General features: G+C 40.0%; 1 protein-coding gene across 1 annotated transcript in view; it reads right to left on the reverse strand.

Annotated features, from left to right (window-relative positions):
* Positions 1 to 10,100: 10,100 nt before the first annotated feature.
* Positions 10,101 to 10,810, reverse strand: part of antxr2a (ANTXR cell adhesion molecule 2a) — an 86,050-nt gene continuing 85,340 nt past the window's right edge. The window contains exon 17 of the mRNA XM_068720951.1: positions 10,101 to 10,810. This exon is cut by the window's right edge and continues 2,064 nt beyond it. The gene's annotated coding sequence lies outside the window, so the exon portion shown is untranslated.

Below are 10,810 nucleotides of genomic sequence, written 5' to 3' on the forward strand. Positions count from 1 at the left end.
GTTTGGGCATTTTTTGGCTCTGGAAACCTCACGCTCTATTGGCCGATTGTTGTTGTTGTTGATCTGGAAATTTGACCTTGTTTGATTTCAAAGGTACTTTACCGAGGATTTAAAGGATCAGCAAAATGTTGATTTAAATGTGAAATTAAATTGATTCTTCCTAAACACACACTGCAGAACAGTATCGGCACCCTTCACCACACACTTCAGATGGTGGCACCCGACATCCTGCCAGCCTCATGAATAAATTACTCCACTTCCTCGCTGCCAAACTGCGCTACAATGGGCTAGACTGTATTTTTGCCATTTAAATTTCTGAGCCCATTTTCATGCAAATGGGAAATTTATTGTCACAAACCATGTAACGCTGGCAGTAACACCTTATCTTAATGAATATCAAGTGCGGCTGTATCTCCCTGCTGCAATAGCTCACTAATCAACTTTCAGTTGGAATGTGATTCATAAAGAGACGATTCATGGCCTCTCGACTTTACACTCAAGTATCCGCCGCCTAAAAGACTGTGTTATAAGGATTGATGAAGTCATCCGTCAGATTGATCGCCAGCATTCTACCAAATGAAAATGATTATCGAATTACTGCGGCCGAGCCGTTAAAGGACCCCACCGACTCGTAAAACTCGGAAGTTAGAGCTTTTCTGAACCCACTCAATTAAAAAGTACGAGGTAATCGCTTATACATGCTGTTAGTTTGAGTTATGGTGGTTAGCACAGTCTCTCCTCAGCGGTGCTCCTGAGTCTATTGTGCAATTACTTAAGAAATTATACATTAAACCTTTAAAAAGTATCAGAGGTTTAAGTTCAGGTGACCTTCAGAAAGTGCAGTAAAGTTAAATAGAAAGTTGGACGGTGGTTTTTTTTCTATTAAAACGGCTGAACTGCTGATGTGAAACATAATCCTTAAGCCTCTCTCCGCTGTCACAAGCGTGACATGAATTCTTAGTCCATAAGCCAAATATTGATATTAATCAAAATGAATTAAGCCTCTTTACTTGTTTATCGATATTTGTTTTTGACCTTTCACACCGGGATGATTATCCAGAGTAAACAGTGGGCATATTGTTTCCTACTGACCTCCTCAAGATCTGCACTTAATGTAAATACTGAATATATAAATGATCACTTTTAAAACTTAATCTAAAGGACCATTTTTTGTTGCCAAAGTTTAAATACTTGTTTCTTCCTATGTCTGTTGGGTTAAAGGGGCTGACTTTGATATTGTGAGGAGAGGAATTGCGTCCCCACGGCTATCAACATGTCGGCAGGCTAGAAGCTAACAGCGCTAGCAGCTCTAGGAGTGCAATCAATGGCAACAGTGCTGACAGAACGGTGTTTTTCTGATGGGGAACCGGAGGGTGGGCGCTATACGCCTCCTCGACGACGCCGTAAGTCAATAACGACGTTATCAAATATAGCCGCCGTATGAGCGCAGTGCTGAGTGGCGGCGATTAGCTAGCTAGTACGGCAAGCTCGAATAAAAACAAACACGGAAGGAGAGTGATTTCATTCTCTGCTCAGGTCGACATTACTCCTCTATATCTTTACATAGATGATAGTTGTTTGATGATATATATTAATGCTCTGGACGTTGAATTTAGCTACTTTATAAGAGCCTTCAACAATAACAAATAATACAGCAGTATAAGGGAACCACCACAAGTTGAATGCAGATTCTTTTGAGAAAGATTTCAGGTATTGCGTGATGAAAAAAAACAAAAAAAACGTTCACTCTCACTAATGCAAACTAAGCTCTTAACTCCTGTTTTTTGGTTAACAATCAAAAACCTGCACCGAGGTGTTCCTCACCTCAATAAACACGCTGCTCTATCTGAAATAAGAGCTTTAGCGCCAACACGAATGTAATACTCTCGATTTCAGAGAGGAGAACGACAACAACAGTAATTCCCTGAGGGGCTTTTGTCCCTTTTGTTTTTGACAGCTACTTCAATTACCACCATACGACGCCGGGGACAAGGTGACAAACATGTTGTCGTCTTTGTGCGCGCAGGAATTGTTTGTTTGCTTTCACAAAGCAGCAGGTTGAGCTAATACCTCGCAGGCCTCAGTGGATTTGGGAGGTGTCAATCAGCAGCCTACCTTTCCCCACAGCCGCTGACCCGTCGACCAATAGAAAAGCAGAAAAGAGGGCATCGCCCTATGACTCTCTCCCCTACTTTCACTCTCTCCCTGCCCTTCACTCCCTTCATTCACTGAGGATCAAGCCTCCATAATCCCAGGATTTTATATCCTCCAAAACAGCTTGGGCCCATCAGCAAATTGCGATGGCATATGGTATAGGTTTATGATTCATCTGGCACATGCATAGCAATGAGAGCCTCATCATCCGTGGGCAAACACCGGCAAAATATTGTAATGTTAAACGATGCCAGCCACGGAGAGAGAGAAGTGGCATCGGCCGTGTGGGAGGGCTGTGTTTTTTTTCGCCCCAGCGAGCGCAGCAGCTGAGGTTGTATACAGGCCTTTTTCTTTTTCTTTTTTTTCAGGGAACTGCGTTCCGGGCTGGATTAGGGGGACCGACCGGGAAGTGGATGCTCCACGAAGAGTCTCCAGAGGAAGATGGAGAGACAGGCAGGACAACAGGCCTGAATATTCTTCAAACATAAAAAACATAAAACACCAGGGTTTCATTAGTAATGTGAACATTTTAGCTCTAGTTTTACAAAATTAACCTCAAAACTAATTCAAAATTAAATGGAACTGGGGTTAATAGAGTCGCTGATTAACAGCAGGATATTAAAGATCGCATAGCTACATCATTGGTTTGTGGACTGATGAAGCCCCGAGTTCAGCATTTTGGCTGTCGCCATCTTGTTTTTTTGCAACCGGTGAATAGCAGTGACCATATTTAGACGACAGAGGAGTGATGTATAAACTCCATACGTCTCTACCAGAGTGTCACTGTGTAGCCCCGCCCTAAATCATATCCTGCTTTATGGTCTCTAAATGGGCCATAATTTACTAAATGAACATCATGCTGTATTGAAGAAGACTTGAAACTGGAGATTGAGACCATAAACTCATGTTTACAATGTTTACTGAGGTAATAAATCAAGAGAGAAGTAGAGTCTTTTTAGACTAGACTTCTATACAACCACAGGAGTCGCCCCCTGATGGACACTAGAGAGAATGCAGCTTTAAGACATGAAGCATCGGCTTCGCTCGGCAGAACCGGAGGTGACGACATACACGTGAGGCTTCACACTAACTACACACTTTTTAAGTACATGAACTACTGGATTCCAATAATTCAAACAGAAATTAGCACCATTAGTATAATTTTATGCCGCTCACGATACGGGCTGTAGCGTTAGCATGTTAGCTCGTAGCGTACTGCAGTGTGGGCCAACAGTACACATGAACATGCGTGAAACACATAAAACACATGTTTCAAAAAACATGTGTTTTATGTATTTCATGTAAAAAGCACATTTCTCCCAGAATTAACTCATTGAGTTCATTGCCGCTCGTTCACCCACAGACTCGTTCCCACAACGTTAGCACCATTTCCAAACATCTGCTGGAGAAGTCAGAAGCGATCTGCCGCCTCCTCTCGCAAAAAAATGTGACATGATTTCACACAAAACACCTCCAGCCAAAGTTTCCCTCTGCCTTCATTAAAGCGCGACGCAGAGCGCTGCTGGCAAGGTGACTCGACCCCCGGCTCTGCCAGGGCTGCTCCCCACCCCCAAACCTGGGACGGCGCTGGTTTCACACAGCCCCACGCCATTGGCTCAGAGGGCCTTCAGTCAGCCGGCGTGGATCTACCGCCTCGGAGAAAAAAGGCCCCCGCCGTGAGCTGACAGTCAGTATGTTGGAGGGTTTATCATTAGCGGGCTCCAGACGGCCCCCGACGACCCCTCCGGCCGGACAGGTGATCTCGCTCGGCCCGTCTGACTCAACATATGCCCCCGCGGAGCTTCGGCACACATGTGCCATCATTATTTCATACCTAGCAGGAGCACGGATTCAGGTGCAAAAGCAGGTTGCTGTGAGAGGAATTATTATTTTTTTGTGTAGGTGGGAGAGGGAGAATGTAATCCGCAACCTTTTGCATTTGCTGACCATCTGTTTTCGTTCGAGAACACGTTCACATAATATTTGTATTTTAATTTAAGGAAATTATTTTTTAAAAACATTTACTTGCTGGCTTTGCACCGCAGAACCTCTCTAACCTGCTTATACAATATGCTCATGATATGAAACATGACTTCGTTCAGACGGCCAAATTAAAATCTTTTGCTGGAATACTGCACCAGACTGCATGAAGAGATATGAAGAGAGTATTTGTTTTTCTCTTGCACATTGGATGTTTCTCTTGTGTTTGTGTTGGATGCATGTGCATCAGCACTAAAGCACTCCATCCTTAAATTAAATGTGCAGTATAGATTAAAGTTTTGTCTGCTTGTAAAAGTAGCAATACCGCAATGTACAATAAACTTATAATGTTTGGTAAAGTATTATCAGCACAATGTACTTGAATTAAAACTATATTGTATACAGTATACTGTATATTGCTTATATTATTTCATATTTACTACACATTTTTGTGGGCACCGATACCCGGCAATATTGTTGTTAATTCTTAATTTTGTATGGGTTGATGACATGTTTTGTACGTAAAATACAGAGTGTGTAGTTTTTCATTTTATATTCTTTTTTATCCCCTAAACCAATGAACAGAAGTGGCCATATTTGTAATGCGAAGGACTGACGTAGCCCCGCCCTAAAGCATACCCTGCTTTATGGTCTGTTTGACTCTAAATGGACCATAATGTACTAAATGAACATCATGCTGTATTGAAGAAGACTTGAAACTAGAGATTGAGACCATAAACTCATGTTTACAATGTTTACTGAGGTAATAAATCAAGAGAGAAGTAGAGTAATTTTCTCATAGACTTCTATACAATCAGAGAAGTCGCCCCCTGATGGACACTAGAGAGAATGCAGCTTTTAGGACACTTCTGCTTTGGCTTTACTTGGCAGAACTAGAGGTTACCGCCTGGTACAAGTACAATATTTGAGTAAAAGCACTTAGTTGACTTAAAAAAAGTATTTTTTCTTCTAAGTAGGTTTAAAGCTTTTCGTTTCATGGTTCATTATGATTAAGTTTTATTTTACAACCGCCCCAATCTCGACGAGTAATACGACTGGACTTACATCACACATACATAAGTGGGGTTTCCACTTTCCTTTGCTGCTCCGTTGAAATAACTGTTCAACCATCACATGACATACAGTCTAATCATCTTACAGGAGTCCTAAATCTTTATCAGCACATATAGTATATTGGGCTTAAAAATTCACAGGGAGCTCACGGAGAAAAGAGCATCAAGATAAAGCTCCGAAATCCCGAACCGCCAAGCTCTCCTAATCCCCCCCCACCACCACCACCACCACCACAACCACAACCACCACCTGCATTTTGCACAGCCGTCGCTGTCGGCTTCTCAGCCCTCTGTATCGCCTGAGAAGGGGATTTAGTTTGTAAAGCTCTCAGAAACACAATGCATTAAAATCAAGTGTCAACTCTAACAAGCTGTTCTTAGAGCGGATGTTGCTGCCCTCTGGACGGGACGGGGGTCCGGGCTCAGGCTTTGAGAGGCTGGAGAGAGTACTTGAGCACTTGATCCCCTACAGTTACCCACATTTCAGAGACAACTGTGCAAATGGGGATAACCTGGGAAGCCAGACGGGGTTTCGGCCTGGTGGGGGGGGGGGGGGGGGGCAACAGCTGCTTAAGTCCATCCGCGGCCTGCCAGAGAAAACTTTTATCAAGGGAAGTGGAGGTTGAAATTTTACGGCGGCTAAGCCCCCCTCCATCAAATTGCGAAAACAGAACCTTGTGGCACAGCTCAGGGTGGATTTAAGAGTTTGCTCTGTGTTTTCTTGGCTGCGAGTTGCTAATATAAAAATAGAAGAATGCAAAGACCTTTCGGATGCCGCCGTCCTCGTGTGCCGCTTTCATTCCAATCCACGGATCAAACAGATACAAAAGTGAATTATCTTTCTTCTTAAAAGTCACAAAACTCCTGTTTCAACCCACAAAGTGCTGCCTGACGCCTGAGGGGATGTGAATTTAATCAACTTTACTCATAAAAACCTCCTAAATTAATTTTCTTTTCTACAAAATGATCATCATGTATCTCTTCTGTTTCATATTTGTGATTTCATCTCCTGCTGAATTCAAGAATATTTGCAGCGTCTGAGCTTCTTTAAACACCCGACATCTTTTGGTTAATTCAGCTGCTTTATTTGTATTTCCAGATGTCTTTTTTCATCTCCAAACTATTGTGTTTGTTTTAGTGTGGCGGTGTGTTACTGTGCACTGAGCCCGTTTACATTACACACGATGTATAAGCTGGTGAATGGCAGCATGGTATATGAGCAGCCTCCAGTGAGACAGAATGGCGCTTCATTAAAGAACAAAATAAAAAGATGTCACTTGGAGTGTTTAGAGACTCGGGGGGAAAAAATTACATTTTGGTTATTTGCATTGAAAGTTTGTGAAACTTTTAGGTTTAGGAGATATTCTTTGATGATGATCTTTGAGGATGAATGGGTCGATTCCTTTTGTCATATTTTAGTGTTTAACCTTCTTTTAGTTGTTTCGTTGTCTTTTGTTGCTGTGCCATATAACCTGTGTGAATGCATTCATCTTTTGTGTTTTAGATATTCTTTTTCTATAGGTATGTAGGGGCGACAAGTGATCGACGACTGCTTCAGTTTGACTCGTTTCCACTACAGATTGTGTATATTGTTCCTCTTTAGATTTTTCATAAGACAAATGCATTTATTCCTATGTATGAGTGCATGTATTTGTGCTATCGCTAACTATAAGCTTAGCAAATGCCAAACTGCACCGAGCACTTCTTCTTATGTGGTCAGGATGTTGAGCTAGTTAGCCGTTAGCAGCCCGCTGGGCAGCAGAGTCCTGTGGTGCGTTTGGCTAACGGGCCAAAGACAGCCAATGGGGGCTAATGCGGCTAACAGAGCTAACGGCTAACGGAACTAAATGCGCAGCAGGACTGTTTCACAGTGAACTGCAGATTAGCTGCTCTGAATTAAAAATGAGAGAGTATCTGTTGTGTGAGTGAAAAGCGAGGGGAAACCGTGGTTTGTATTTATTTAAGCAATCATTACAGCAGTGGTCGTTGCAGACACACCTGGTGGAGATCTGTTCTCCACTGAGTGCACTTTTCTAGTTAACGTATTTATTAATTTGTTCAACTGAAATATTTGAATGCTTCAGAGAAAAGTCATCAGTTGGACGTTAAAGTATTGAGTGTTCAGGAAATAAATGTGTGGAGTGTTACAGCCAAAAATCATAGAGAGATGAACTTCTACCATTTCTACATGAAATTAAAACTAATAGTGTTGAGAGTAAGAGAACAATCAAACATCGGCCGTGCACCAGACTTCAGTCAAAAAATGTCATCTTTTAGCAGGATGACTGATAATGTCACATTATAACGAGTGTTTCCTGCAACGCAGTCTGTAGCTGCTAATCATGAGCCCGACAGTAAACACACTAGATAAGCAGATATTTTAATAAAGCAGTTTATAAAACTCTGTGATTTTTAAACAGAGAGCAGTAATCAGCTTATGGGGATGATTTCGTTATCGTCTGTGGATCACAGCGACACATAGACGATGCATTTAGTCCTATTTATACAGAATCAGCAGACAAAAGCTTTGAGGAAGTAAAAAGAATGACTAACAGGGTTTAAAAAGGTTGGTTTTTGTTCCATGCAGCTGTTTTTCAGTGAAATGTTCGTAATCAAGACTTGAGTGAAGTAACAGACAGGAAACAATGAGCTGATGACTCGTTAATTGTCATCAGTACAGCTGGTACATTAGTGTCCGTAGTAAAGCTGCAAATAACAATGTTTTTATTTATAATCTTTTAATATACATTTGTAGTGTTTTCATTCTTTGATTGTTTAGTCTGTGAAATGACAGAAAATAATGACGGATGCTTATTAAAAGTTTCCTGAAGTTACTTATTTCATCAGAAAACTTGTGTTTCTCTGCAGGGGATCGATCACATTTATCTCATTTTAAAGCCTGAACAGGATTCTGTTCATGATAATAGATACAAATCTTCATTTATGAGAGGCAGGAACCAACTAAATGAGTGGTTTGATATAAAACTTAAAACAGTTAACTGCTCAGATAATTCACTCCAAACTCGTTCTACAAAGTTTATTTGAAAATTGACAATGATGTATGTGAGACGTTATTTTGTCAAATGATAAAACGTGACCAACATCAACATTAGAGGTGGTGACAGTTTAAGGGAGAGTATATTTTGATGGATCTGAATAAATACATTCATGAAGAACTCCTCTATATTTGAACACAACTGACGAATCAATTTCACTTCCTCAAATGACATAAAATTCTTATTTTTGTGAAATTCGATGTTATTAGTTACTATAGTTTTCTTTAAAGCTGCACTGATGACGACCAGGGGTGGAATACAACGAAGTACATTTAGTTACAAAAGGTACTTGTACTCCACTTGAGTATTCCCATTTCATGCATCTTCTTACTTTTACTATTTGGCTGACTTCTACAGTTTCTAGTTACTTATAGATACAACTTAAAAAGCTCATAAACATAATACTTCATCATAAATTAAACTACGGTGCCGTATTTAAAGTAGTTACATACTTACATCTTAATACATCAACAATAACGACCCAAAATTATAATATTTGGAATATAACATACTTTGCATAATGAGTACACCACAACTTCTGCATGAATATTAAGTTGCTTCAACATAATTAAGCTTTTAGAGGGCGATGCAACTTACGTTGGTTGAACTAAACTTACTGAGTCAGTCAGATTCTAAAAGTACTGGATAATAAGAATAAAGCCAGAGGTGGAACTTCTTAAAAAGATTCATATTATAACCTTTATTTTTCTAAAGATAAGCCAGTGTATTCGTTTTAAGAGTGACTCATACCCTTGATATTTGTACACTGATAGTACTCCTGTACTTTTACCTAAATGACATTTTGAAAACATGAATTTTACTTGTGACACAGTATTTTGATGGAGTAGTATTGCTACATTTACTTAGGTTTATCATCTAAATACTTGTACCACAACAGATGAGGCCCTTGGCTGGTTTTATTAACCTTTTGAGCTGAACCTGAAGAACGTTTTATTTCCGGGGAATCCGTTGTTTTTCATATTCAGCACTTTAAGCCCACATGTGTTTTTTTACTGTATGGAACTTTGCTTTTGTATTTCTAAGTTTACAGGAAAATAAAATAAATGTTCAGCGATCATTTTGGTTTCTACAGAGCTCTTATTAATGCTCAGACAGTTAATGCCTCACAGCAACAGCTTTACACGACTTTATTTTTAAAACATAACAGAAGATGATCTCTTGAAACTTTTAGTCTCAGAAATTAGATCAAGACCTGATTTTGTGAAAGGACCTCCATGAGAGGAGAGTTATCGCTACGAAAAAAGCGGGATTTTTATGACCTCGAACAAGGAGACATCCCTCTCTCACTTCCAACATGGAGGAGGGGTTATAGCATGAACACACACACACACACACACACACACACACACACACACACACACACACATCTCAGTTGGCATCTTGTCACAGCATGCAAACGTGGATAAAGCAGAAGGTGTATGAGCGCATATTTTTACTAAATGCAAGACCTCATTTTTGGGGCGTTGAAGACCTTGGAGGGATTTTGAGTGTGTGTGTGTGTGTGTGTGTGTGTGTGGTGCCTCCGGTGACTGACTTCACAGGGGGAGAGGCTGCACACTGTCCACTCCTCTGTCCATACAAACACACACAAACACACACACAAACACACACTCTGTATAATCACGTTCCCTGTCGGGCCCTATAAATCTGTAAGGGCCCAATTAAAGATGGCCTTTAGCATGTCCACCCCTACCAGCACACACACACACACACACACACACACACACACACACACACACACACACACACACACACACACACACACACACACACACGTGTTAAAAAGAGAGGAAAAGAAACAACAAGAAAAACAACGTTCGCTTTTCATTAAATGTATATTTGACACAACAGACTGCAGTGTAAAACAAGAACAAAATAAAAAAACAGTGTAAAACTCGTAAAAAAAGAAGCTTTGCAAACAAGACGTCTGTGGTTTTTCTCTCACACATGAAAGTGCAGCTGGTGTGAGTTCAACCTGGACTTAAAGGTGCTACATGAGTATAAAAAAGGCAGCATGAAAGACAAAAACTGTACAATTTTAAAGATAATAAAATGATAAATTACAATTTTTGCACCTTAAATGATAATAATAATAATGTACAAATCAGAAAGAAGTGCATGCAAATCAAATTCAATCTAAAATGTGAAAGAAACACAAATTAAAAATGAAGACATATCAACAATTGTGACTTTTTTTGTTTAAGTTACATTTTAAAAAATGGCTGATGTGAATAAATTGTTAAAAAACAAAAACAACTAAAATTGTGTGTTTAAATGAAATTAAAACAACCTAATTTTTTAAGTGCAGAAATACAAAAAAATGTTTTTTTTTCACATAAAAGGCATCAGTTTAAAAAGAAATAAAAAGGCACAAAGACATTCAACAATGATCTTTTAATAGATCTGCAACAATAGGTGCTAAAAATGAGCACGGAGGGTTCATGTGACGTGTTATTAGCAGGGCGGCTCCTGTTGTGACTGCTATGTAAATATCTCATTAGCTCGGGTTAATAACATTCCTGTACT

Source organism: Cebidichthys violaceus, unplaced genomic scaffold (assembly GCF_023349555.1).
Source record: "Cebidichthys violaceus isolate CVI_PGR_0920_01 unplaced genomic scaffold, fCebVio1.0.p SCAF_26, whole genome shotgun sequence".
Classification (NCBI taxonomy): Eukaryota; Metazoa; Chordata; class Actinopteri; order Perciformes; family Stichaeidae; genus Cebidichthys; species Cebidichthys violaceus.